This window comes from Schistocerca cancellata, chromosome 2, assembly GCF_023864275.1.
Source record: "Schistocerca cancellata isolate TAMUIC-IGC-003103 chromosome 2, iqSchCanc2.1, whole genome shotgun sequence".
Classification (NCBI taxonomy): domain Eukaryota; kingdom Metazoa; phylum Arthropoda; class Insecta; order Orthoptera; family Acrididae; genus Schistocerca; species Schistocerca cancellata.
In genome coordinates, this window is record NC_064627.1 from 1,085,719,925 (window position 1) to 1,085,745,518 (window position 25,594).

Genomic DNA, 25,594 nt, shown 5'->3' on the forward strand with positions numbered 1-25,594 from the left:
TGCCGCAGTCAGCTGACTGCTCTTATCTGCCCGCCAACCTTGCAGCGCCTCGCCGAGGAGACGCCAGCCGTGGTATTCTACTTGCACGTACTCCGCCCGCCGGCACACTTTCCAATTCTCCATTATTCTCTTAACGATTCTTGGAGAGCTCTGCGACCCTGTTGAATTATGAGCAACAGCACCTCTGCACCTAGTAACCCCACGACATAACCATTTGTGCAGTCGTACGTATTATTCACACCTTTCAGACACTGCCTTAAATGTTCTTTTCCAGATTACAGGTTTTTTCTTATGTAGATAAAATGTCTTTCCATTAAGTTTAGCTTTTGTTGCAACATACTGACATGATCACTCAGTTTGTCTCGTAAGTTAAAGATGCGAACTGAGCCGGCCGGAATGGCCGAGCGGTTCTAGGCGTTACAGTCTGGAGCCGGGCGACCGCTACGGTCGCAGGTTCGAATCCTGCCTCGGGCATGGATGTGTGTCATGTCCTTAGAACTATTTAAAGTTAACTAACCTAAGTTCTTGGGGACTAATGACCTCAGAACTTAAGTCCCATTGTGCTCACAGCCATTTGAACCATTTGATGCGGACTGAAAACACATTTTTCTGGCCCAATCTGTGATATTTGATAGCTAGTAGTGTTTGATTTGTTATATGGCAGAGTGACACATATTGCAGATTGCGATTTTTAGTACCCAAATAAAAACATTGATCCCCATGACCGCTACGATCGAAGGTTCGAATCCTGCTTGGGGAATGGATGTGTGTGATGTATTTAGGTTAGTTAGATTTAAGTAGTTCTAAGTTCTAGGGGACTGATGACCACAGATGTTCAGTCCCATAGTGATCAGGGCCATTTTTGAAAAACATTGATGATGAAGTCCCATACCCCTTGACACAGCATAGGGGATAATGCGGGAGACCCGCACTGCTGTACTAAGCAAGGTCGTAGCGGAGGTGGTTTGTCATTGCCTTCCTCCGACCGTAATGGGGATGAATAATGATGATGAAGACGACACAACAACACCCAGTCATCTCGAGGCAGGTGAAAATCGCTGACCCGCCAGGAATCGAACCCGGGACCCCGTGCTCGGGAAGCGAGAACGCTACCGCGAGACCACGAGCGGCGGACAAATTAAAACATCACAGTAATGTAATTCATTCTCGTACCTGTAGAGAAACAACGTGCAGGCAATGTTAGGGTTGTAATTTTTTACAAAAAGCGAAAATTTCTTATCTTCATGCTGACTTACTGATAAACAAGTCTACGGGTAACACAAAAAATGTAATTTTTCGCTTATTTTCTGTTTCATTTAACTGAGCTTTAACACCGGATATAATAACCAGCAGCACTTTACCTCGTCTCATTAAAGTCAACTATATCACTACCGCCTTTTAAATACACTTGGAGAAGAGCGCTGTATACATTGTGCTGTCTTACAATTTATTTATGCACAACCGGTTTCGATCATAGACAATCTTCACAGTGATTAAATAGCATGTATGTCGTGTGAAGTTGTTACAATAGATATTTTTTTCCACTGTAAAGATGGTCCATGATCGAAACTGGTTGTGATACTGTAAGACAGCACAGTGTGTATTTTGAATTTAAGTATATCGAAGCTGTTGACAGTTTTTCTTTTTTTAATGCTGATTCGTCTTTGTAAGCACACGTATCTTCTGAAAGATGATTTAAGTTATATCCTTGTTTTGTCATACTGAATGGAGATGGATAAACTGTGACATTACAGCCTATACAATGTGTGTCACTCTGCCATATAACAAATCAAATACTACCAGCTTTAGGTCGTCATCAACATGAATTCGACATCCACGACTGCTTAAAGCCTTTATCCACACTTCTCCATTACGATCTTCAGGTATACTGATCCACTTTGCTCCTGCTTGTAGTTTAGTATCATCTAACCACCTTCCAATTCCATTTCATTCACAGTCATAACTCCATCTCCTTCTCCAGTCTCTTGCCTGACGCATTTGCTTCTCTCCTGTCTCTCTGTAAATTCAGAATATGCATCTCACTATTGCTGAGGAATCTTCAGTTTTTGAATGGAATTCGCACCAAAAGTCCTTCAGGAATATAAGTATCCACCGAAACCAGTCACGACGTTTAAATATTACTAAGACTGTGGCAACACAGGAAATGATGAGCACTGGGTACCAGAAACGCGTCGTTAACATGTTAATGTCAAGAGATTAATAATCCTTAAACGCTGCGTCTCATGACTGTAAATATTTACGAGCGTTATTGTAACTCAGGTATGGGAAACTAATATGACATTATGATTACCGATTGTTAAAAGTCCGTCTGTCTGCAATAATCCAAAACTAGTAAAACACGCTAATTGGAAACATTTCGTTTCAGGCACATCTTAACATAGTTTAGTTTTGAAACCTGTTTAGTTTCTTTTTGTGTCTCTCCAGCCTTTGTCTTCCATTTGCCTACATACAAAAGCTCATCATCTGGTTTTATGACGTCAGTGCTATCAGCAAACCGAAGTTAGTTCAGGTATGTCCCATAAACACCTGACCCTTCTTTGTTTTCGTAGTTGGTTCTGATGACTTTCTCTGGGCCTGTTACCAATAGTTCCGCAGACATTGGACCTCGCTGTCTGGATGCACTTTCCGTTTTGAATTTCCCACTTCCCGGATGAAGTTTAATCGAAGACGTAGCACTGATGTACATACAGGCTTTTTCAGCAAGAATAGTAAATAATTTAAGAGGTAGTAGTATAGACTCATTCAAATTAAAAATTCCATATAACATTTGTCCGATTTTTATTCGTTGCGCAGATAAGATTTCAATTCGCTTCTGCCGCGGTGGCGGAGCGGTTCTAGGCGCTTCAGTCGGGAACCGCGCGACTGCTACAGTCGCAGGTTCGAATCCTGCCTCGGGCATGGATGTGTGTGATGTCCTTAGGTTAGTTAGGTTTAAGTAGTTCTAAGTTCTAGGGGACTGATGACCTCAGATGTTAAGTCCTACAGTGCTCAGAGCCAATTCGCTTCTTGGTGCTCAAATTGCAACGGGTTTATTTATCGATTGTTATTTTTGTTTTGAAGTCGTACCTGAGTTAACGTAATTGAATTATTTAGCTTGATTGTGATCTGTTGGCTAGTTCTCCTGCATCGTTTCAGAATGCCGCACTTACAAGTCCCTAAGGTACTGTTGAGAGTAAATCGCAGAAGGACGAAGGCAATGAGAAGTAATAGAAACGTGAACAGCGAGAAACTTAACATCAGGATTGATGCTCACAAAATAAATGGAGTTAAGGAATTCTGCGACCTTGGCAGTAAAATAACCAATGACGGACGGAGCAAGGAGGACATCAAAAGCAGATTAGCAATGGCAAAAAGGGCATTCCTGGCCAAGAGAAGTCTACTAGTATCAAACACAGACCTCAATTTGAGGAAGAAATTTATGAGAATGTACGTCTGGAGTAGAGCATTGAAGGGTAGTGAAATATGGACTGTGGGAAAACCGGAGCAGAACAGAATCGAAGCATTTGAGATGTGGGTCTACAGGCGAATGTTGAAAATTAGATGGACTGGTAAGGTAAGGAATGAGGAGGTTCTGCGCAGAATCGGAGAGGAAAGGAATATGTGGAAAACACTGATAAGGAGAAAGGTCAGGATGATAGGACATCTGTTAAAGACATGAGGGAATGACTTCCATGGAATTAGAGGGAACTGTAGAGCGCAAAAACTGTAGAGGAAGACAGAGATTGGAATACATCCAGTAAATAATTGAGGACATAGGTTGCAACTGCTACTCTGAGATGAAGAGGTTAGCACAGGAGAGGAATTCGTGGCGGGCCACATCAAACTAGTCGGAACACTGATGACAGAAAGGTATTTGTGTACAGGTTATGTAATGGAAGCACACCTGCTGCTTGTGGAGACTACAACAGACGACTTCCTAACCTCAAAGTACCAGATTCAGGAGCATTTACTCGCGTTTTCACTAGATTCGTGGGACTGGTGTAAATGAACGGTGGTTGGATGAAGTGATTTAACACGATCCTTCAATAAGCACACACTGAATGTCTACATGTACCGGTGTTCCAATTTTGTAGTTGGTTAATTGAAATTAGCCGTGTAATCCCGTTAATAATGGTAAATCGTGAAGCCACTTCTACTCGTGGCGGTATCAGTAGCAGTCGTAATTCTCACTGGTGCTCCGATGAAAATCTACATGCCTTTTTGCAGACATATGTGGTATGATACGATAGCCAATAAGTTGATTGATTCTATTGTGTTACAGCATCGTCTTGCAAGGCTATCTAGACTTACGTGAAAACGGACTTCCAGCATTATTGGAACAGATTCGTTTGCTAAAAGCATGGGTATTTTCTTCCAGCATGACTGGACTCCTGCACATTCTAGTCGTCAGGTGACACATCATCTAAATCTCACATTCCCCGGAAGATGGACTGGCAGAAATGGTCACGTTTCGTACTCGTCTATGTCCTCGGACGTTAACCCTTGACATATTTACCTGTAAGGATGAGTGAAAGGCGAAATCTGAAAAGAAAACGTAAACACAAGATCGTTGGGAATATGAACAGTGCTGCTCTCATAAAAGAACTCCCAGAGGACTTCACAAGAGCTACAAATAATGTTGTCAAGAGAGTTCAAAAGTCCACTGAAGTTGATTTAGTCCCCCCTTAAACATCCCAACAACCACCACCATCCACTGAAGTTGAACGTGGGGATCATGAAAATATACTGTGAACTTTATCGTTTACCTTTGCTTTGATTATTTATTCGGGTTGCATTCTAACAGATTTATCTCTGGCCACATGTCGTATGGAATATTGTATTCAAATTAGTCTATAATTCCAACCCCTAAAATATTTACTATTCTTTATTAAACATATTGTGTTTTATGGTTGACTGACATCAGTTAAGGGCTTGTTCCTGTAGAGCTACAGATACAGATTTTGATGTACTGAGTGAAAAACTTTCTTAACATACATTAATCACAGATAAAGTGGTAATTCATACTCATTGCTCCATTTTGGAAATTGTACATTGTGATGTGCCTACTGCTAACATCAGCTTGTTCCATTGCCTAATTAAAATCAGGTTTTTCCTCTATGTTTGCTGATAATTTTATGTATGTGTTGCATGTTACAGGAGGAAACTGGCAGGTCTATAGTTGATTAACGTTTTGCCTTCTCTTACTTTGCGAAGTACAACAGTTTCACCACTGTTCTAATTATGGGGAATTTTATTGCTTCACAAACATTCTGTAAATAATTCTCTCATGTTCCTTTTGCAGTCTTGTGTGGTCTTGTGTAAAATATCCTTTATCGAGAAAAAAGTAAGGGTTTCATCATTAAATTTTTTAATGTTAAGAAGTGGCTAATTGGCCTTGTGTTTATCGAATTCTTCCTAGTTCCATCTAAATGCTTGCGAAAAACACCATATATAGGTATAGCTTAATATTATGGTGTGGTGCAGGTTAAATTGTTACAATGTGCATAGCGATGTATATTATAATGTCTGACGATGACACGAAACAAAAGTTAACTTGCGAAGTTTGATAATACTGCCGTTTCTTCTGTATGAAATAAATAAAACTGTTCGAGATACTGATGCACGATGGTGGAGCTTAAACCCTATTTTGTAAATCCAGAGAATGAAACTTTCACCAATATCCCTTTTTTTGGGTCCTGTTTAAGATGTGCGCCTCCTTTACGAAACAGTATATTTGTATAAGAAAATAAATTCGTCCGGATGGACTTGACCCAAGTCTACAAATTCAGAATATCACACATTTACCACTGTACCTCTCTACTGACTTGCCAGGTAGTTATAGTCATTACGACTGTAGTGACTGGCAGCATACAAAAATTATACTTCCGTTTCCTCAACAACCACGTAGAGATGAGCGAAATTTCCTGGAAATCCGTCTGCCACAGCTGGTGACCGTCTCTTTTAAGACGGTGTCCAGTCAAGTGTTCCACGGGTTTCACTATAAGCTGTGTTTAAGAAGTTGGCCTGTAGTGGTAAACACTAACAAGACGGACACGCACGGACGACACGAAGAGTAATGTGTTTATCAGCTGGAAGTTAGGTATGAACGCCACGTAGCTTCCCGTAGACTTGATCCTACTGGATAAGGTATGCTTTCTTGTCCTTGATTTCAGAACAAGCTCATGCAGACGGTGGTACAGGATTTACACAGAAACCTGCCTTCAGAGGCCTGCTGTACCAGTTTGGCGCTGGGCCCACTGCGTTGCCGGCGTCCAGGCAGACAGATAAATACCAGGTGTAGAAGTATGAAACCGGAATTTGGTTGCAATTAACATCTGTTGTTTGAAGCTGATAATATTTTATTCAAAATAGTCTCCATTGCTATTTATACATTTCTCCCAGCTCTCCAGCCTTAGGATAATTTAGGTTAAGTAGTGTGTAAGCTTAGGGACTGATGACCTTAGCGGTTAAGTCGCATAAGATTTCACACACATTTGAACATTTTTGGCCAGCTCTCCATCAGGCTATGAACGCCACGCCAAAAAGAACAGTTCTTCTTCTGAAGTGAACCAGTCAGCGACCCATTTTCGTACATTTTCATACGAATTGAACCGTTGTTCAGTGAGAGCGTGTCCCAATGTTGCAAACAGATGGTAATCGGAAGGAGCCAAGTCTGCAGAATAAGCACCATGCTCTAGTATTTCCTAACTGAACGCCTGACCCGTTTTGCTGTGTGTGATGGGGCGTTATCATGGATCAACACGACTTTGTTGCCTTTTTCCATATTCCGATCATTTTTCACGTAATGCTCGATTTAAATCGATCATTTGTTGTTGCCAGTGATGTGTTATCGGTTTCACCAGGTTTTAGCAGGTCGTAATAGATGACACCTGTAGTGGACTGACAAGACAGCCAGTCCACAGTGACGGGTAACCGCAAGGCACGCGTTTACTCACGCCGGCTGGCGTTAGGTCTGAAACAGGATACGGAATGAATGCTATAAAGAAAAGTACGTAGCTGCTGGAATACTTAACTTTAATCCATCATTTGTATACAGCATTCTTGATGATACAAGTGAGACTCTCTCTAGATATGGTTAATGGCGCCTTGCTAGGTCGTAGCCATGGACTTAGCTGAAGGCTATTCTAACTGTCTCTCGGCAAATGAGAGAAAGGCTTCGTCAGTGTCTAGCAAAGTCGTCCGTACAACTGGGGCGAATGCTAGTACGTCTCTCAAGACCTGCCGTGTGGTGGCGCTCGGTCTGCGATCACTGACAGTGGCGACACGCGGGTCCGACATGTACTAATGGACCGCGGCCGATTTAAAGCTACTACCTAGCAAGTGTGGTGTCTGGCGGTGACCCCACAACACCCTTCTGATCCCACCAGACACAGAGCATTGTCTTGTATCCAAAGCGATTTGGTCTTGCGGTGGATGCCGACGGTTTTCCTGGATTCACCCCTGATTTATGACGCTTAGGATTCTCAAAATATGTCCATTTTTCATCACCTGTCGCTATTCGATGGAGAAACGTCTTTCTTTTGTATCTGGCGAGCACCATTTCACAAGTGGTCTTCAGAGTTCGCTTGCTGTCTTTCATTCAGGTCATGTGAAACCCATATTCCGACTTTCTGCAAGTTTCCCATAGTTTTCAACCGGAGAGAGACGGCATTCTCCGTGACATTCAGTTGTTCCGCGAGTTCCTGTTGACTTTGAATATCATCTTCATTCAAAAAGGCCTGCAATTCGTTGTCTTGAACCTTTTTCGGTGGTTTCCCGCGCTCGTCGTTTCTCACGTCAAAATCAACACCTTTGAATTTTTTGAACCACTCGAAACATTGTGTTTCCACAAGAGCAATTTCGCCAAAAGCTTCGACAAGCATTCGATACGATTCTGATAACAGAAAACCAATGCTGCCTGCAAATCGTAGTTCGTTGGCACAAAACTCGACATGTTTAAGGGTTCGAAACAGATACTAGTGTATGGAACTTGGTTTACTGCGCACTGATATTCGTCGTCAGCCGTTACAGGAAGCAGACGGCGCTGCAGATGCGGCCTCAGGGGCCCTACACTGACGGCTAGCACCATCTACAGGGAAATTCCGGTTTCATACTTCTACACCTGGTATGTACTCGTCCGGCAATTAGTCACTCTCTTTACCTGGTTCACATTCCCGAGTAGACGTCAACTTCGCTTCAGCAACGGCACACACATCAGTTAAGCGGAGTTTTCTTCTGGTCGATGGCTGCTGTTTCAGTGTACAGTTTCCTGCCAGAGACCAGAAAAGTCCAGATCGCTTGCCGTCCCTAGCGACACGTCACGTTGACTATGACTTGTGAAATGGAGTTCAGGTCAGATAGCGTATACTCCGTTTCATGTCATCATGTTTTAATCCATTTCGTATTGTCTGTGTGACGCTGTTTTGGGAAACCAGCCTACCAAGCGCTGCAGAGATTGTGCGAGACCGCCTAGAAGCTACGCTCCGATATTTTCAAGGAGTTCGCCAATCGCCCTGCAGCTACTCTTCATGGCACGCGAGGGAAGGTGCCGCGCATCACGCTGCCCAGCTAGATGTTTCGTCGCAGGGCTTTTCACCTAAGCACCAATTCGTATTGGATTGTATGGCTTGTCTATAAATGCAAACAGGCGAATGTAGGTGTGAGAAAGGCAGCTCCTAATAAATTTTGGGTAATGTACAAAATGGTATGAAGAGGAGAGACGAAATAGATTAAAATGATAGACTGGATGTGATACTGGGAGAAGAATTTGGCAGAGCAGTGAAAGATCCAAGTCAAAACGACACTCCCTCAGAATTTTTGAGATCCTCAGAAAAAGACAGTCATGACAAAACTATTCCATATGGTGTGCAAGGTATGAGATAAGCGAAACACCTTCAGACCATAAGAAGAACGTAATACTCCTAACACTAAAGAAGGTTAATAAACGTAAACATGGTCCGTAATAGGCTGTAATGCGATGTTATTTAATCGTGTGATTAGCTAATTTCGGCTAAGCGTCATTGTCAAGCACATTTGTAATTACAGAATCCCATGCCGTACTAGGCAAAGTCCTTAAAATTTTGTATTTTCGGGGATCCACAGCCTCCATACGCTTAATAAACGTAAACATGGTACGTAGTAGGCTGTATTGCGATTCTGTAATTACAAATGTGCTCGACAATGATGCTTAGTCTCAATTAACTAATCACACGATTAAATAAACATCGCTTTACAGCCTACTACGGACCGTGTTTACGTTTATTAAGCATCTGGAGGCTGTGGAGCCCCACAAATACAAAACAAAAGAAGGTACTGACAAGTGTGAATATTACAGAACCATCATACACTCCTGGAAATGGAAAAAAGAACACATTGACACCGGTGTGTCAGACCCACCATACTTGCTCCTGACACTGCGAGAGGGCTGCACAAGCAATGATCACACGCACGGCACAGCGGACACACCAGGAACCGCGGTGTTGGCCGTCGAATGGCGCTAGCTGCGCAGCATTTGTGCACCGCCGCCGTCAGTGTCAGCCAGTTTGCCGTGGCATACGGAGCTCCATCGCAGTCTTTAACACTGGTAGCATGCCGCGACAGCGTGGACGTGAACCGTATGTGCAGTTGACGGACTTTGAGCGAGGGGGTATAGTGGGCATGCGGGAGGCCGGGTGGACGTACCGCCGAATTGCTCAACACGTGGGGCGTGAGGTCCCCACAGTACATCGATGTTGTCGCCAGTGGTCGGCGGAAGGTTCACGTGCCCGTCGACCTGGGACCGAACCGCAGCGACGCACGGATGCACGCCAAGACCGTAGGATCCTACGCAGTGCCGTAGGGGACCGCACCGCCACTTCCCAGCAAATTAGGGACACTGTTGCTCCTGGGGTATCGGCGAGGACCATTCGCAACCGTCTCCATGAAGCTGGGCTACGGTCCCGCACACCGTTAGGCCGTCTTCCGCTCACGCCCCAACATCGTGCAGCCCGCCTCCAGTGGTGTCGCGACAGGCATGAATGGAGGGACGAATGGAGACGTGTCGTCTTCAGCGATGAGAGTCGCTTCTGCCTTGGTGCCAATGATGGTCGTATGCGTGTTTGGCGCCGTGCAGGTGAGCGCCACAATCAGGACTGCATACGACCGAGGCACACAGGGCCAACACCCGGCATCATGGTGTGGGGAGCGATCTCCTACACTGGCCGTACACCACTGGTGATGGTCGAGGGGACACTGAATAGTGCACGGTACATCCAAACCGTCATCGAACCCATCGTTCTACCATTCCCAGACCGGCAAGGGAACTTGCTGTTCCAACAGGACAATGCACGTCCGCATGTATCCCGTGCCACCCAACGTGCTCTAGAAGGTGTAAGTCAACTACCCTGGCCAGCAAGATCTCCGGATCTGTCCCCCATTGAGCATGTTTGGGACTGGATGAAGCGTCGTCTCACGCGGTCTGCACGTCCAGCACGAACGCTGTTCCAACTGAGGCGCCAGGTGGAAATGGCATGGCAAGCCGTTCCACAGGACTACATCCAGCATCTCTACGATCGTCTCCATGGGAGAATAGCAGCCTGCATTGCTGCGAAAGGTGGATATACACTGTACTAGTGCCGACATTGTGCATGCTCTGTTGCCTGTGTCTATGTGCCTGTGATTCTGTTAGTGTGATCATGTGATGTATCTGACCCCAGGAATGTGTCAATAAAGTTTCCCCTTCCTGGGACAATGAATTCACGGTGTTCTTATTTCAATTTTCAGAAGTGTAGTTTCAAAATCATTTCCGCCTGCTTAGCTGGGTGGTAACGTGCTCGCCTCCCATGCAAGCGGGCCCGGGTTCGATTCCCGACTGAACTGGAGATTTCCTCCGCTCGGGGACTGGATGTTATGTTGTCCTCATCATTTCATCGTCTTTGAGAAAGTGGCGAGATTGGACAGTGAACAAGATTGGGAATTTGTGCAGGCGCTGATAACCGCGCTGTTGAGCCGACCGTTCAGTCTGGAACCGCGCGCCCGCTACGGTCGCAGGTTCGAATCCTACCTCGGGCATGGATGTGTGTGATGTACTTGGTTAGTTAGGTTTAAGTAGTTCTAAGTTCTAGGGGACTGATGACCTCAGATGTTAGGTCCCATAGTGCTCAGAGGCATTTGAACCGCGCTGTTGAGCGCCCCACAAACCAAAAATCATCATCATCATTATTATCTGAACTGAAACCGCCGTAGAACCGAAACAGTACGTTTCCGGACGTAGGTTCATATTCTAAACAGTATGTACTCACTCCCCTCTACATGTCCTAGAGGTATGTAACGAGAATTTTCGAACACCTGTATAAAAAGTTTGAGGTGTACCGACAACATTGTACTTCCGAGATAGGCGGCAAAGGACTGGAAGATCAGTTGAACGGAATGGGTAGTGTCTTGAAAGGAGATTAAGAGATGAATATCAAAACAAGTAAAACAGAGGTAATGGGATTAAATTTGGCGATGCTGACAAGGGAACCTCCCCATCGCACCCCCCTCATATTTAGTTATAAGTTGGCACAGTGGATAGGCCTTGAAAAACTGGATCCAGATCAATCGAGAAAACAGGAACAAGTTGTGTGGAACTATGAAAAAATAAGCAAAATATACAAACTGAGAAGTCAATGGGAAACATATGCAAAATCAAGGAGAATAAGAGCTCAAGAGCGCCGTGGTCCCGTGGTTAGCGTGAGCGGATGCGGAACGAGAAGTCCTTGGTTCAAGTCGTCCATCGACTGAAAAGTTTAATTTTTTTTTTATTTTCAGACAATTATTATCTGTCCGTCCGTCCGTCCGTCCGTCCGATGCAAGGTAACTGCGCCGTGGTATGGGGACGCCACACCTAAACAAACATCGAAACACACGACGTCAGTCGACTACAGCGCACGGAAGAGAGAGTATTCCTGCTAACGAGGCTCCCTGGCTGGCAGTTTACTGTTCACTACTTTGGACGAGAGTGCATTAAATACGTGAGATGTATTCCGTGGGCAATATGAATCCAGCAAATATAGCTCGGGCCTTCAATAACAATCGCACGGTTTTGCGGTGCGGTCGCAAAACACAGGCGCTAAACTTATTACAGTGAACAGAGACGTCAGCGAACGAACGGACAGATCATAACTTTGCGAAAATAAAGAAAGTAAAATTTTCACTCGAGAGAAGACTTGAACCAAGGACCTCTAGCTCCACAGCGGGTCACGCTGATCACGGGACCACGGAGCTCTTAGGCTCCCACAGCCCTTGATGTTGCCTATCTTGCACATGGACTACTAAGTTTGTATATTTTGCTTACTTTTTTCATAGTTCCACAAAACTTATTGTTTTCTCGATTGATCTGTGTTCAGTTTTTTAAGGCCTATCCACTGTGCCAACTTATAACTAAATCTGAGGGGAGTGCGATGGGGAGGTTCCCTTGTGAGGAATGAGAGACTAAACGTTGTGCATGAGTTATGTTATTTGGGCACCAAAGCAACTGCTGATGGCCGTAGTAGAGAGGTAATATCAAGAAAAACGTTCCTGACAAACAGGGAATTGTTAAAATCGAAAATAAATTCAAGTATTAGAGAGACTTTCCTGAGGACTTTGTCAGGAGCGTTGCCTTGAACGGAACTGAAACATGGACAATAAGCACTTCAGACAAGAATGAAACAGACAATTTTGAAATGTGACGCTACAGAATGATTGTCAAGGTTAGATGGGTATCGCTACTGAATCAAATTTGGAAGAAATTAAGTTAATGGCAGAATTTAACTAGAAGAACATATCGATTGATAGGACACATCCTGAGACATCAAGGAAACGTGAGTTTGGTGTGGAAGTAAGTGTGGGGGCTAACAAAGGCTAGAATGAACAGATTCAAATGGATGTATGTTGGAGTTGCTACGCGGAGAAGAAGAGGCATGTACAGGATAGACTAGTGTTGAGAGCTGCATCAAACCGGTCTTCAGAGTGAAGAGTAGAACAATAAAAGCAAGAACAACAATAATAATAGAAGAAATACGTGAAATGATCGACGAAGGAAGGACACACACAAATGTTTTTGCGAAAGAAAAGGTTACAGCAGTAGAAGTCAGTTAAAAATAAAATCAGTGTGGAGTGCAAGGAGTCAACACGAAAAGCCTGCAGGAACAAGAAATGGTCATTTGAAGATGACATTTTTCATATAGGAAAATAAAAATTACATAGGCGTGGGCATTAAGAATGCAAAAACAATTAATTCCATTGTCTGCACTGAGAGCGGATAAGTGGAATGTGTAGTTTGAACGCCTACACGAAAGAAGGAATTGTTTGACAACATCGCAGAAGTAGGAAGAGCTTTGGAAGATTTCGGATCAAACAAAGTAGAAGGCATGGGTAACATTGCTTCAGAATTCCTATCGTCTGTGGCAATGGTGGCTACCGAACGACTGTTCAGTTTAGTGTCCGAAATATGAGAATGTAGACATACCATTAGGCTTTCGGAAAAGACTATCAAGCAAAAAATCTCAAAGCTAGAAACTACTGATAAAAGGGAGAAGTACCGTGCAATTAATTTGACAGACCGTGCGACCTTGTTGCTCACAAAAATGGCTCTGAGCACTATGGGACTTAACGTCTGAGGTCATCAGTCCCCTAGAACTTAGAACTACTTAAACCTAACTAACCTAAGGACATCACACACGTCCATGCCCGAGGCAGGATTCGAACCTGCGACTGTAGCGGTCACGCGGCTCCAGACTGAAGCGCCTAGAACCGCACGGCCACACCGGCCGGCTGTTGCTCACAAGCATAATATACAGAAGAATGGGAATGAGAATTCAGGATGTGTTAAGATACGTTTGGTTGGTTGATTCAGGGGAGGGCACCAAACGGCGAGGTTATCGGATTAGGAAAAGAAGGGGAAGGAAGTCGGCCGCGCCCTTTCAAGGAAAGGCGTCCCGGCATTTGTCCGAAGCGATTTAGGGAAATCGCGGAAAACCTAAATCAGGATGGAGGTTTGAATCGTCGTCCTCCCGAATGCGAGTCCAGTGTGCTAGCCACAGCGCCACCCCGCACGGTTCTCAATTTGGCTTTAGGAAGTGTAATTGTCTCAAAGAGACATTTCTGATGTTTGAAGCACAGGGTTCAGTGGAAGTGAGTCGTCGGCTATAGGAAAACCGGAAAAGAAGTGAAGAGAAGCATTTGATACACTGAATGGTTCAAATGGCTCTGAGCACTATGGGACTTAACATCGGAGGTCATCAGTCCCCTAGAACTTAGAACTACTTAAACCTAACTAGCGACATCACACACATCCATGCCCGAGGCAGGATTCGAACCTGCGACCGTAGCAGTCGCGCGGTTCCCGACTGAAGGACCTAGAACCGCTCGGCCACAGCGGCCGGCTTGATACACTAAGGGTACTGAAACTTAAGTTGACTGAGAAGGTAAGAAATGAGGAAATTCTCTGCAGAATCGAGAAGGATAACAATATTAGTAACTACAAAAAGGTGTAGGATGGTGAGACATGTGTTAAAACATGAGGTAACAATTTACATCGGACTAGAGATGACCGTCGGGGGCAAAAACTGTAGTGGAAGACATCGATTTTAACGTATACAACAAATTAATCGCAAAAGATGGGTGTAAGCGCTACTCTGAAGTGAAGAGGTTGACACAGGAGAAGGATACGTCGGCTGAGCTACGTGGAAAGCGGCGCTGCTGACAGATACGCATTGCGATGCTGGATCGACGCTTGCCTTGCCGCCCGACCTTGGCGCCACGTGTTTGTTTGCGGCGCTGCGAGCAAACAGTGCCCTGCACTGTCACTGTTCTCGCGTTTCCTCGTTTATGGCCGCCATTATCATACCGAAACGCGAGAGCGACTTCAGGTTTACGAAAAACGGGGAAGTATCCCTTCTGGATTCCTCAGTGCTGGAAAATGGGGATATCAGATGCTACATATTTTATTGTGGAGAACAAAGGCTGTTATTTTACTGTTTTTACCCTCAGTCGTCCGCACCCCTCGTGGTCTCGCGGTAGCGTTCTCGCTTCCCGAGCACGGGGTCCCGGGTTTTATTCCCGGCGGGATCAGGGATTTTCACCTGCCTCGGGATGACTGGATGTCCTGTCGTCGTCGTCGTCATCATCATTATTCCGCCCCATTACGGTCGGAGGCAGACAATGGCAAACCACCTCCGCTTGGACCTTGCCTAGTACAGCGGTGCGGGTCTCCCGCATCGTCCCCTACGCTCTGTCAAGGAGTGTGGGTCTCCATCATCATTATCCTCACTCAACTGTGTTTACTTTTGTTTATTTGCTACCAGTTTCGGAACAGCTTCACTTTCACCACTGTTGTAAACCACCGTTAGATATACATTGAGGTGATATAAGTCATGGGATAACGATATGCACAAACACAGATGGCGGTAGTACCACGTACACAAATTGTGAGAGGGGAGTGCATTGGCGGAGCTGTCATTGTGAAATGGTTTCCGATGTCATAATGGACGCACGACGGGAATTAGGGAATTCAACATTCCGAGATCCCCAGCGCCAAGATTGTGCCGCGCTTACTAAATTTCAGGCATTTCCTCTCATAACGGACAACGCAGTGGCTTAAGGCCTTCACTTAACGACTGATAGCAGCGGCGCCTGTGTAGAGTTGCCAGTGCTAACGGACAAGCAACACTGCGTGAAATAACCGCAGAAATCAGTAAGGGACGTACGACGAACGTATCCGTTAGGGGAGTGAGCCGAAATGTGGCTTTAATGGGATGACCGACGTGAGTGCCTATGCTAAGATCACGACATCGCCTGCAGCGCCTCTCCTGGGCTCGTGACCATGTAAGTTGGGCCCCAGACGACTGGAAAACCGTGGCCTGGTCAGATGAGTCCCGATTTCAGCTGGTAAGAGCTGGTGGTAGTGTTCAAGTCTGACACAGACCCAACGAAGCCATTGATCCAAGTTGTCAACAAGGCACTGTGCAAGTTGGTGGTGACTCCGTAATGGTGTACCTGTGCTGATACGGAATGGACTGGATCCTCTGATCCAAGTGAATCGATCATTGACTGTAAATGGTTATTGAAAGACATCATGTTTATGCCAGTGACTGTTAAACTTTTTATTTCCACTATTGCAATTTCGGCCTTAGGCACATTATCAAGTGCAGATGTTGTGGCTTTAAGCCATGTCTACTTTATACAAGCTGACACATTTATATGCCGTTATCATTTGCTGTTACATACATTCGTAACGGTGCTAAGTAGTGTGAGCACACATGTCCATCTAACGTAAAACAGCACGATCTCTACATACTGAAACGTCCCCTTAGAACAATTATACAAGACTGTGCTTAAACTGACACACAATATTTTTTAGCGCAACGCAATCTGACTTTCAAAAATCCCTACAAAAGAATGGCCCTGACTAACATTAACCTATACCTTTCACAAATCACTTATCTCACCAAAACTCTTCGTTACTCGAACTACTGCAATACAGCGAGCGCCACTACTGCCAGCTAAATAAAAGATTCAAACTACTGAAGGCCCTAACTACTGATAGGCATAGTTAGCAAATGAAAGATTTTAATAGAGAACAAACAATGTATTTACCTTAATAATCATAATACATATATATCAGTTCATGACATCCAGTCTAACAAATATCAAAACTCCGCCATTTCTCTCCCCACATCCACCACTGCTGGCGGCTCACCTCCAACTGCGCAACGCTACGCGCTGTTCACATCCAGCTGTCCAACACTACAATGGCAGACAACAATGCAAACTAGCCACAGACTGCACACAGCACAGCCAGTGATTTTAATACAGAGCTCTACGTGGTGTTACCAATAAGAAAACCTAAACAGCCTACTTACAATACATATGTTCGTTCCACCGTCACTAGTAACTTTTGCACTAAACCATGGCAGCGAACTATTGTTTACAGATATTTAACGGTTGTTACTATTTTGATAAGACCGGTTGAATAAACGAAGGAAAATGTGTCTCCCAAATGTTCAAATGTGTGTGAATTCCTAAGGGACCAAACGGCTGAGGTCATCGGTCCCTAGACTTACACACTACTTAAACTAACTTACGCTAAGGACAAAACACACACTCTTGCCCAAGGGAGGACTCGAACCTCCGGCGGGAGGGGCCGCGCAGTCCGCGACATGGCGCCTCAAAACCGCGCGGCCACTCCGTGCGACTGTCTGTCCCATCCCAAAATGAGTGCAGCATTACGTTTGGTTTTGGTGAGTGTCAATTTTCAGTCCCTGTATCGAGTTTGAAACCTCTACAGCTCTTTCTTTTTCTTGCCTTCGGGTATCCTTACACAGCGTCATCTGTGAACAGTAGCCCCGAGGCTATTTTCACATATGACGATTTATCTCCAGTGAGTTATGTCTGCGAGAAAGTCTTCAGACCAGACCCTGATCTCATCCTAAATACAGTAAGTTCGTATTTTGTTTGCTATTTGGAACGCCCTCTAAGAGTCGAGCAACACAACACCAACCTGGGCGTCGGTATCTATTGCTACATATTTGTGTGACTGGGTCAAATCCAGTTTCGAATGCGTTTTGTTACTTGAAGCTAGAACTCTGCCAGTTGAGTGAACTGGGTGCACGCCCAACCTTGTGTCGTTGCCCTCCAAATTCCCGATGGCTCTCTTGTTTGGGAATCATAGAAATATTACGGTGGCAGTGTCTCCTAATTGAAAGTAGAACCATTAGGCGCCGGCAGGTCGAGGTCTTAACTAGTACGCAATGTAGGCCCGAGCTCTAATCATGGGTGCCAGGATTCGTGTCAGATTTCGACTCACACTGGGGTAATAAGTTGTCTGCTGTTTCAGTAACAGTGACCTTAGTGAAATAGACAGACTTAAGAATGATGAAGTAAAAACGGAAATAGGGGCAGGAAGAAGATCATTGGAAGTGATCAGAAAGAGGAGAAACCCTTGGTCCCAGCTGGGACATCTACCATCTACCACGTAGGTATTTTCTTCAGCAAAGACATAGAGAGAAAAGTGGGAGGAATAAGAGGAGGAGGTACGAAGAGAAGTGGAATGATGGACGACGTTAGTAATGGACGAACAAAAACATAGATTAAAGAAGATGCTGAGAACAGGACAAGATGGAGAGCATCCAGTTCAAACATGTCACAAGACAGGCACAGCAGAAAAGAAAGAACAGAAACAGCAAGGAGAAACTGAAGCTACATGTTATTCCAAACAATAAATCTTCACAAAGCAGCCCCGGTGAACGCGTTTCAGGACAGAGGATGTGAAGCCGCATTGCTGCTCCGCGTGGAGAACGTATCAGTTAGTGCGGGCCGGCGTCACGTGATTTGACGTGAAGTGGCGTGACGAATGTTGACCCCGGGCCGGAACTAGAACGAACAGAGCGAAAGCGCTCCGGTCGATGGCATGACACACAGCGCGGCACTGTCTGTGCTTGTGCAGCTGGTGATCTGCCGTGATGCAACCACCGCGGAACTCGGCAAATGACCCTTGCATTCGAACGAGCTCGAGATTTCCGATACGACGCAGAGATCGATACGGTGATGAGTGCTGCTCGAAACATAACGTGACATTCGATTCGAGTTGCGCGAATGCGAGCGATACGCAAGAAGCTAGATCCAGTCATCACAACAAGCTATAGCTACGCATGAAATTTGATAGTTTCGGAAAAATTACCGAAGAAAATAGCATTCAATAATTCCACTGTATTCACTTGTTTTTTTTATAAATTTACAAACTGTTGGTTCCCGAACGTATGTTTATTAGGAATATCTGTTTGTTTCGTTGTCGTCTGCCCCAGCCTTTCGTTTGAACTTGTAATAGTCAAACACGCTGTGTGTAAATAATCATGTATTGGGATTTTTAAGAAAATTTTTTGACAAATATAGGGGAGCGACGGATAATATACAATATCTACAAGAGCCAAGAGGGACTAATAAGAGTGGACGACCAAAAACGAAGTGCTGGTATTAAAAGGGGTGTAAGACAGGGATGTAATCTTTCGCGCCTACTGATCAATCTGTACATCAAAGAAGCAATGATGCAAATAAAAGAAAGTTTCAGGAGTGGAATTAAAATTCAAGGTCAAAGTATATCAATGATACTATTCGCAGATAACATCGCTGTCCTGTGTGAAAGTGAAAAATAATTAAAAGGTCTGCTCAATGAAATGATCTGATGAGTACAGAATTTGGACTGAGAATAAAACGAAGAAAGACGAAAGTAATGAGAAGTAGCAGAAATGAAAACAGAGAGAAACTTTAACATCAGGATTGATGGTCACGAAGTAGATGAAGTTAAGGAATTCTGCTACCCATGCAGCAAAATAACCAATGACAGACGGAGCAAGGAGGATAGCAAAAGCAGACTAGCAATGGCAAAAAGGGCATTCCTGGCCAAGAGAAGTCTACTAGCTTCAAACATAGGCCTTAATTTGAGGAAGAAATTTCTGAGAATGTGCGTTTGGATCACAGTGTTGTATGGTAGTGAAACATCGACTGTCGGAACAGAAGTGAATCAAAGCATTTGAGATTGGGTGCTATAGACGGATGTTGAAAATTAGGTTTACAGATAAGGTAAAGAATGAGTAGGTTCTGTGCAGAATCGGAAAGGAAAAGAATATGTGGAAAACGATGACAAGGATGTGGGACAGGATGATAGGACATCTCTTAAGACATGAGGGAATGACTTGCTTGGTAGTAGATGGAGCTGTATATATTACTTGAATCGGAATAGGATGGAGGCAAAAATATTTCACTTGGTTATTCGAAACTGTATGGTAATGGTTTACAGGTGGCTTTCAAATGACAATGTCGATACCGTTCACATGCTGAAAGAACAGCTAAAAACCAGAATGAGATTTTCACTCTGCAGCGGAGTGTGCGCTGATATGAAACTTCCTGGCAGATTAAAACTGTGTGCCCGACCGAGACTCGAACTCGGGACCTTTGCCCGCGAAAGGCAAAGGTCCCGAGTTCGAGTCTCGGTCGGGCACACAGTTTTAATCTGCCAGGAAGTTTCAACAGCTAAAAAGTTGTAACCAGTTTGGAAACATGGTTATAACATTCAGGTGAAAAGAAAACAGCAAGGGAAGTGCTTGACGTAGTACCAACAGAAATCGGTAGATGGCGGGGCAGTAGTAAGTACGAGCAGAGCGCTACTAATTCCCGACCCGCGACGTAAACAACTGAAGTCCGAATCATGCCCGCCGTCTGACCCATAAAGCACTCATTGTCTGTTCGCACTCACCTTCGTTCTTACCAGTGAGCAAATGACGTAGAGTTAGCTGTTGTGTTGGAGAGAAATCCACGTCTGTACTAGGCATACTACCATAGGTGTGTGGCAGAGGATACTCCTCATAAGAATTTGGGAAAGTGGGACCTTGTAATTTTCAGAATAAATATTTTCATCGTGCGCTACATTAAATTACATTTATGAATTTTTATGGAGAGCTGCCAAACTTTCTAACAGGTGCTGATCGTCTGCAAGTGCAGCTGCAGTTTGTATCAAGTTCCTAAAGCTGTTATCTAATTGTATGCAACTGTGTCTTCTTCGAATAGTCTTGTCTTCGTATCGACATCTGACTGTATTTATGCAGCTTTATTCACATAGTCCTGATTATAGATAGCCGGCCGGAGTGGCCGTGCGGTGCTAGGCGCTACAGTCTGGAACCGCGAGACCGCTACGGTCGCAGATTCGAATCCTGCCTCGGGCATGGATGTGTGTGATGTCCTTAGGTTAGTTAGGTTTAAGTAGTTCTAAGTTCTACGGGATTGATGACCTCAGAAGTTGAGTCCCATGATTCTCAGAGGCATTTGAACCTGATTATAAATAACTGCATCATCTGGAAAAAGCGTGAGGATGTATTGTTATCCGCCAGATCATTAATATACACCTTAAGATGCTACATCTGTCAATGACTTTACTTCCAAGGTAACATGTAGCAACTTGCCTACATCAAACCGTCAATCCAGTCACAAAGTTTAGTCTCTCTCCTAATTTAGGAAAAGCAGTTCTAAGTTTTGCTACTTGTTTCATTGATTTCCTATTGTTTCTGCCATATATGTACAGTGAAGAACCAAAGAAACTGGTATAGGCATGCGTATTCAAATACAGAGATATGTAAAAAGGCAGAATGCGGCGCTGCGGTCGGCAACGCCTATATAACACAACAAATGCCGGGCGCTGTTGTTAGATCGGCTATTGCTGCTACAATGGCAGGTTATCAAGATTTAAGTGAATTTTAACGTTGATTTATAGTCGACGCATGAGCGATGGGATATAGCATCTCCGAAGTAGCGACCATTTCACGAGTGTACCGTGGATATCAGGAATACCGTAAAACATCAGATCTCCGACATCGATGCGGCCAGAAAAAGATCCTGCAAGAACGGGACCAACGACGACTGAAGAGAATCGTTCAACGTGATAGATTTCAATGCTGAGCCATCAACAAGTATCAGCGTGAGAACCATTCAACGAAACATCATCGATATGGGCTCTCGGAGCCGAATGTCGATTCGTGTACCCTCGATGACTGCACGACACAAAGCTTTACGCCTCGCCTGGGCCCGTCGACATCGACATTGGACTGTTGATGACCGGAAACATGTTGCCTGGTCGGACGAGTCTCGTTCCAAATTATATCGAGAGGATGGAGGTGTACGTGTATGGAGACAACCTCATGCATCTATGAACCGTGCATGTCAGCAGATGACTGTTCAAGCTGGTGGAGGCTTTGTAATGCTGTGGGCGGTGTGCAGTTGGAGTTGTGAGGGATCCTGATACGTCTAGATAAAAGTGACACCTACGTAAGCATTCTTATCGCCTGCATCGATTCACGTGCATTTTGAATTCCGACGGACTTGGGCAATTTCAACAGGACAATGCGACACCCAACACTTCCAGAATTGCTACAGAGTGGCTCCAGGAACACTTTCCTGAGTTCGAACACTTCCGCTGACCACCATACTCCCCAGACATGAACATTATTGAGCATATCTGGCATGCCTTGCAACGTGCTGCTCAGAAGAGATCTCCACCGCCTCGTACTCTTATGGATTTATGGGCAGCCCTGCAGGATTCATGGAGTCAGTTCCCTCCAGCTCTACTTCAGACATTAGTCAAGTACATGCCACGTCGTGTTGCTGCAGCTCTGCGTTTTCGTGGGGACCCTACACGATATTAGTCATGTGTACATCTGCATCTACATGGATACTCTACAAACCACATTTAAGAGCCTGGCAGAGGGTTCATCGAACCACCTTCACAATTCTCTATTGTTCCAGTCTCGTATAGCGCGCGGAAGAGTGAACACCTATATCATTCCGTACGATCTCTGATTTCCCTCATTTTATCGTGGTGATCGTTCCGCCCTATGTAGGTCGGTGTCAACAAAATATTTTCGCATTCCTGAGAAGATTCCGTCGCAACGAAAAACGCCTAACTTTTTACTGATTTCCAGCCCAAATCCTGTATCATTTCCGTGACACTCTCTCCCATATTTCGCGATAATACAAAACGTGCTGCCTTTCTTTGAACTTTTTCGATGCACTCCGTCAGTCCTATCTGGTAAGAATCCCATACCAGTTTCTTTGGCTCTTCGGCGTATATCCTGCTTTCAAAATATTGCTTGACTAAGTTATGTCCAATGTTGTTGAGTTCATTTTTCTTAACCAGTAATATGCAACTTTTTCCCGAGTTGCCACATAATGTAGCTACTAATTTGTCCGTTGGAGTCCCAAATGCCCTATGATGCTGAGAATAATATTTTTTTCAACTTTTCTGTCGACAAAGTCTGGTTTCCGAAAGAGTGTCTTCCGTTTTGAGGAGCCTCCCTAAATTTTCCTCTCTTCTATTACTGTCTGCCACTGGACCAATATTTACTCCTAAAACGTTTTCAGAAGCCTCGCAAACGTCTAATGCTTTTACAGCCCATGCTCTGTCATCATTGTTCTGATTTTCAAGTTCATCCATTTACAATATTCGTCTATGAATTCGGTGAGATTACCTTCCGGATCGAACATTCGGACAATATCTGCCATATTATTACACCATCCTGTCCAATTGAAGCATCCCCAACTCTTGTGGTTCCCTTTTTAGGTACTCCACGTCGACGTCTGCTCGTATATACGTATCGTCGGTAGGTTTTCCGGCTTTACTTCCCGACGTGGCAGCGACGACTCTCCGATGAGGTGCGGGCCTTGTGTTTTGCTGTTACTGCGAGTCTTGTAAATATCGCTTTTATTTAGTACTGTGCCCCGCTAAAACTATCTCCTTTTGTGATTAAGACAGCCTGCGCCACCTTTCGGAGGGAGTGGGGGCGTCAAAGATTCACGAAAGTTCACATTAAACAGTCCGTAAAAGACATAAACGTTCACTTCAGTTAGCATGTTAGTTAATGCCTACGCTTTCCGCTAGATGGTGCTGACTTACTGCTGAATAGCTTTGGTTCCGTAAAATCTTCCTTGATTTGTACTAGGTAAATGAAATAAATAAAACACTCTTGTATTTCACTTTCACTCTATATTCAAGGATTAAGATGGTGATGGTCTATTTAAAAAGTTCCTAGCCTGGAGGAATCTAAATAGTCCGCAAATGCCGATATACACGCGCTCTACGTCCAGATTCGCAACTAACGGTACACGACACTTCCAACAGTCTACACATTAATATCTGAATACCGGTACCTCTGAATTCACTCGTATGAGCAGATAATTTGAGTTTCAGTCGTCTATATGTCCGTAAAGTTCTAATCTAGCACTAAACTCCTAAAATCCCCTTAATGCTCCGTTGCTACCAACAGTCAGAGATCGTACACTACATCAGTTTTAATCTCCGTAATATTCTAACAGTTTATGGTGAATCTTAACACGGTAAAGTCCAATCTAATTATTGTCTCGCTGACTGACACGGGTTCCCCGCCCTTTAACGAAACAATCAAGGAAAAAAGGCCGCACTAATGACGATCAGGCCTTTTTATAGGTTTTTCATCACAAGAGTTTAACGTCACTGCGTTCTTCATGACGGAGCTTCCGTGGCTTTGCTGTACTTAGACCTTAACTACTTGCTGATATACTATAATTTTGATCTGCAATTACCAAACTCTGATTCTACACTATTTTCCCCTCTAAAAATTCTATTCTTAATTTTAAATTATTCTTTCTATAGCTTTTATCACTGTAAACTGAACCGAGATGTTACGCAATGAACTGAGAAATTTCTACGAGATGCAGTCAATTCCACCTGGTTCACTTTTTCCTTTATTGGGTCTACCTCTGACATGCGTCCTTGCCAGAAGTACAGGTGCTTCATTTAGTGACTAATCCTTCTCTCAGTTCTCAGGAACATTTATTTCTTTCTTAATAGTTTCTTTTTAAAAATAAAAAATTGCAGTCGAAACCGAAACGTACTTCTCCAAATTGCATATTTGACTTAGTTTTTTACTTTTATATCAGTTCAGTTGTTGAAGTTCCAGCGTGATCCGAAAAATTCGTAGTTGCCAGCTTCCCCTGAGTGTAGATTCACATTTCCACGATTGTTTTTAAGGTCAGCCTTAACATGCTTGTCTTCATCATCGATATATTCTTCTGCCTTGTCTATCTTCTTGATAAACTCGTAGCACCGAACTTAGACTCTTTGTGTGGCTATGGTTTAAAGCCTCCATTCTCTTTTCACGTGTAACTGCGAGATGAGCTTATAAATCTTCTTTTTCAGTAGGTAGTGTAGTAAGTATGCTTCACAAATTTTTCTTGAGCGGATTAATTCAAATTTCCGATACTACTTGTCAGTAGTGATTGTAGGGCACACGTATTTGAATCCCAGCTACCTCCGATAAATTGCTGTTAAAAGGGGAACAGTAATTGAGGAGGAGGTATCCTTTGAATATGTCCACCGCTGTTTTCAGAGGCTGGGCGGAACGCTGCCGCGGAAACTATCCAGAAGTGGCAGCAGGGGCATTGCTCGTGCGTGCGGCCTCGGAAGTGTAGTTCAGTAGCCAGCAGGCGTTCCGCGGCTCCGGAATTAGACGCTGTGCGTGCAGGGAAGGCGGCGCATGTAATGAAAGCACGTAGGTGCCGGGCACAGACGAGGAATGCCTCGGGAATGTCTCTTCTGCATAAGACGCGAAGTTCCCGGTCGTGGCGCCACTTTGCCCACTGACCTCAGGGCCGACGACCACACAGCACAGCTCTAGGCAAGCCGGCCAGGAGCTGCCGGCTGTATGGTGCATGGCGGAGAGTACCTTTTACCACAACTGCACATCGACCTGGAGAACAACTACTGCAGTCTTCATGTCTCCATATGTGCTCTGATATTCTACATAGATACTCCGCAAGTCAACGTACTACTCATTTCCTTTCCTGTTCCACTTGCAAACAAAGAGAGGGATAGACGACTGTCTATATGCCTCAGTATGAGCCCTGATTTCTCTTATCTTCGTGGAACATGTTGGTGGCAGTAGAATCGTTCGACGGTCAGCTTCGAATGCCGGTTCTCTAAATTTTCTCAATTTTCCGAGAGTGCAAGGTTCGCAGGAGAGCTTCTGTGAAGTTTGGAAGGTAAGAGACGAGGTACTGGCGGAACTAAAGCTGT

The 25,594-nt window shown here is 44.4% G+C and overlaps 1 protein-coding gene across 3 annotated transcripts in view; it reads left to right on the forward strand.

Annotated features, from left to right (window-relative positions):
* The window catches only part of LOC126163093 (NAD kinase-like), a 551,175-nt gene that overhangs the window by 198,021 nt on the left and 327,560 nt on the right, over positions 1-25,594 (forward strand). The gene's annotated exons all lie outside the window — the stretch shown is intronic.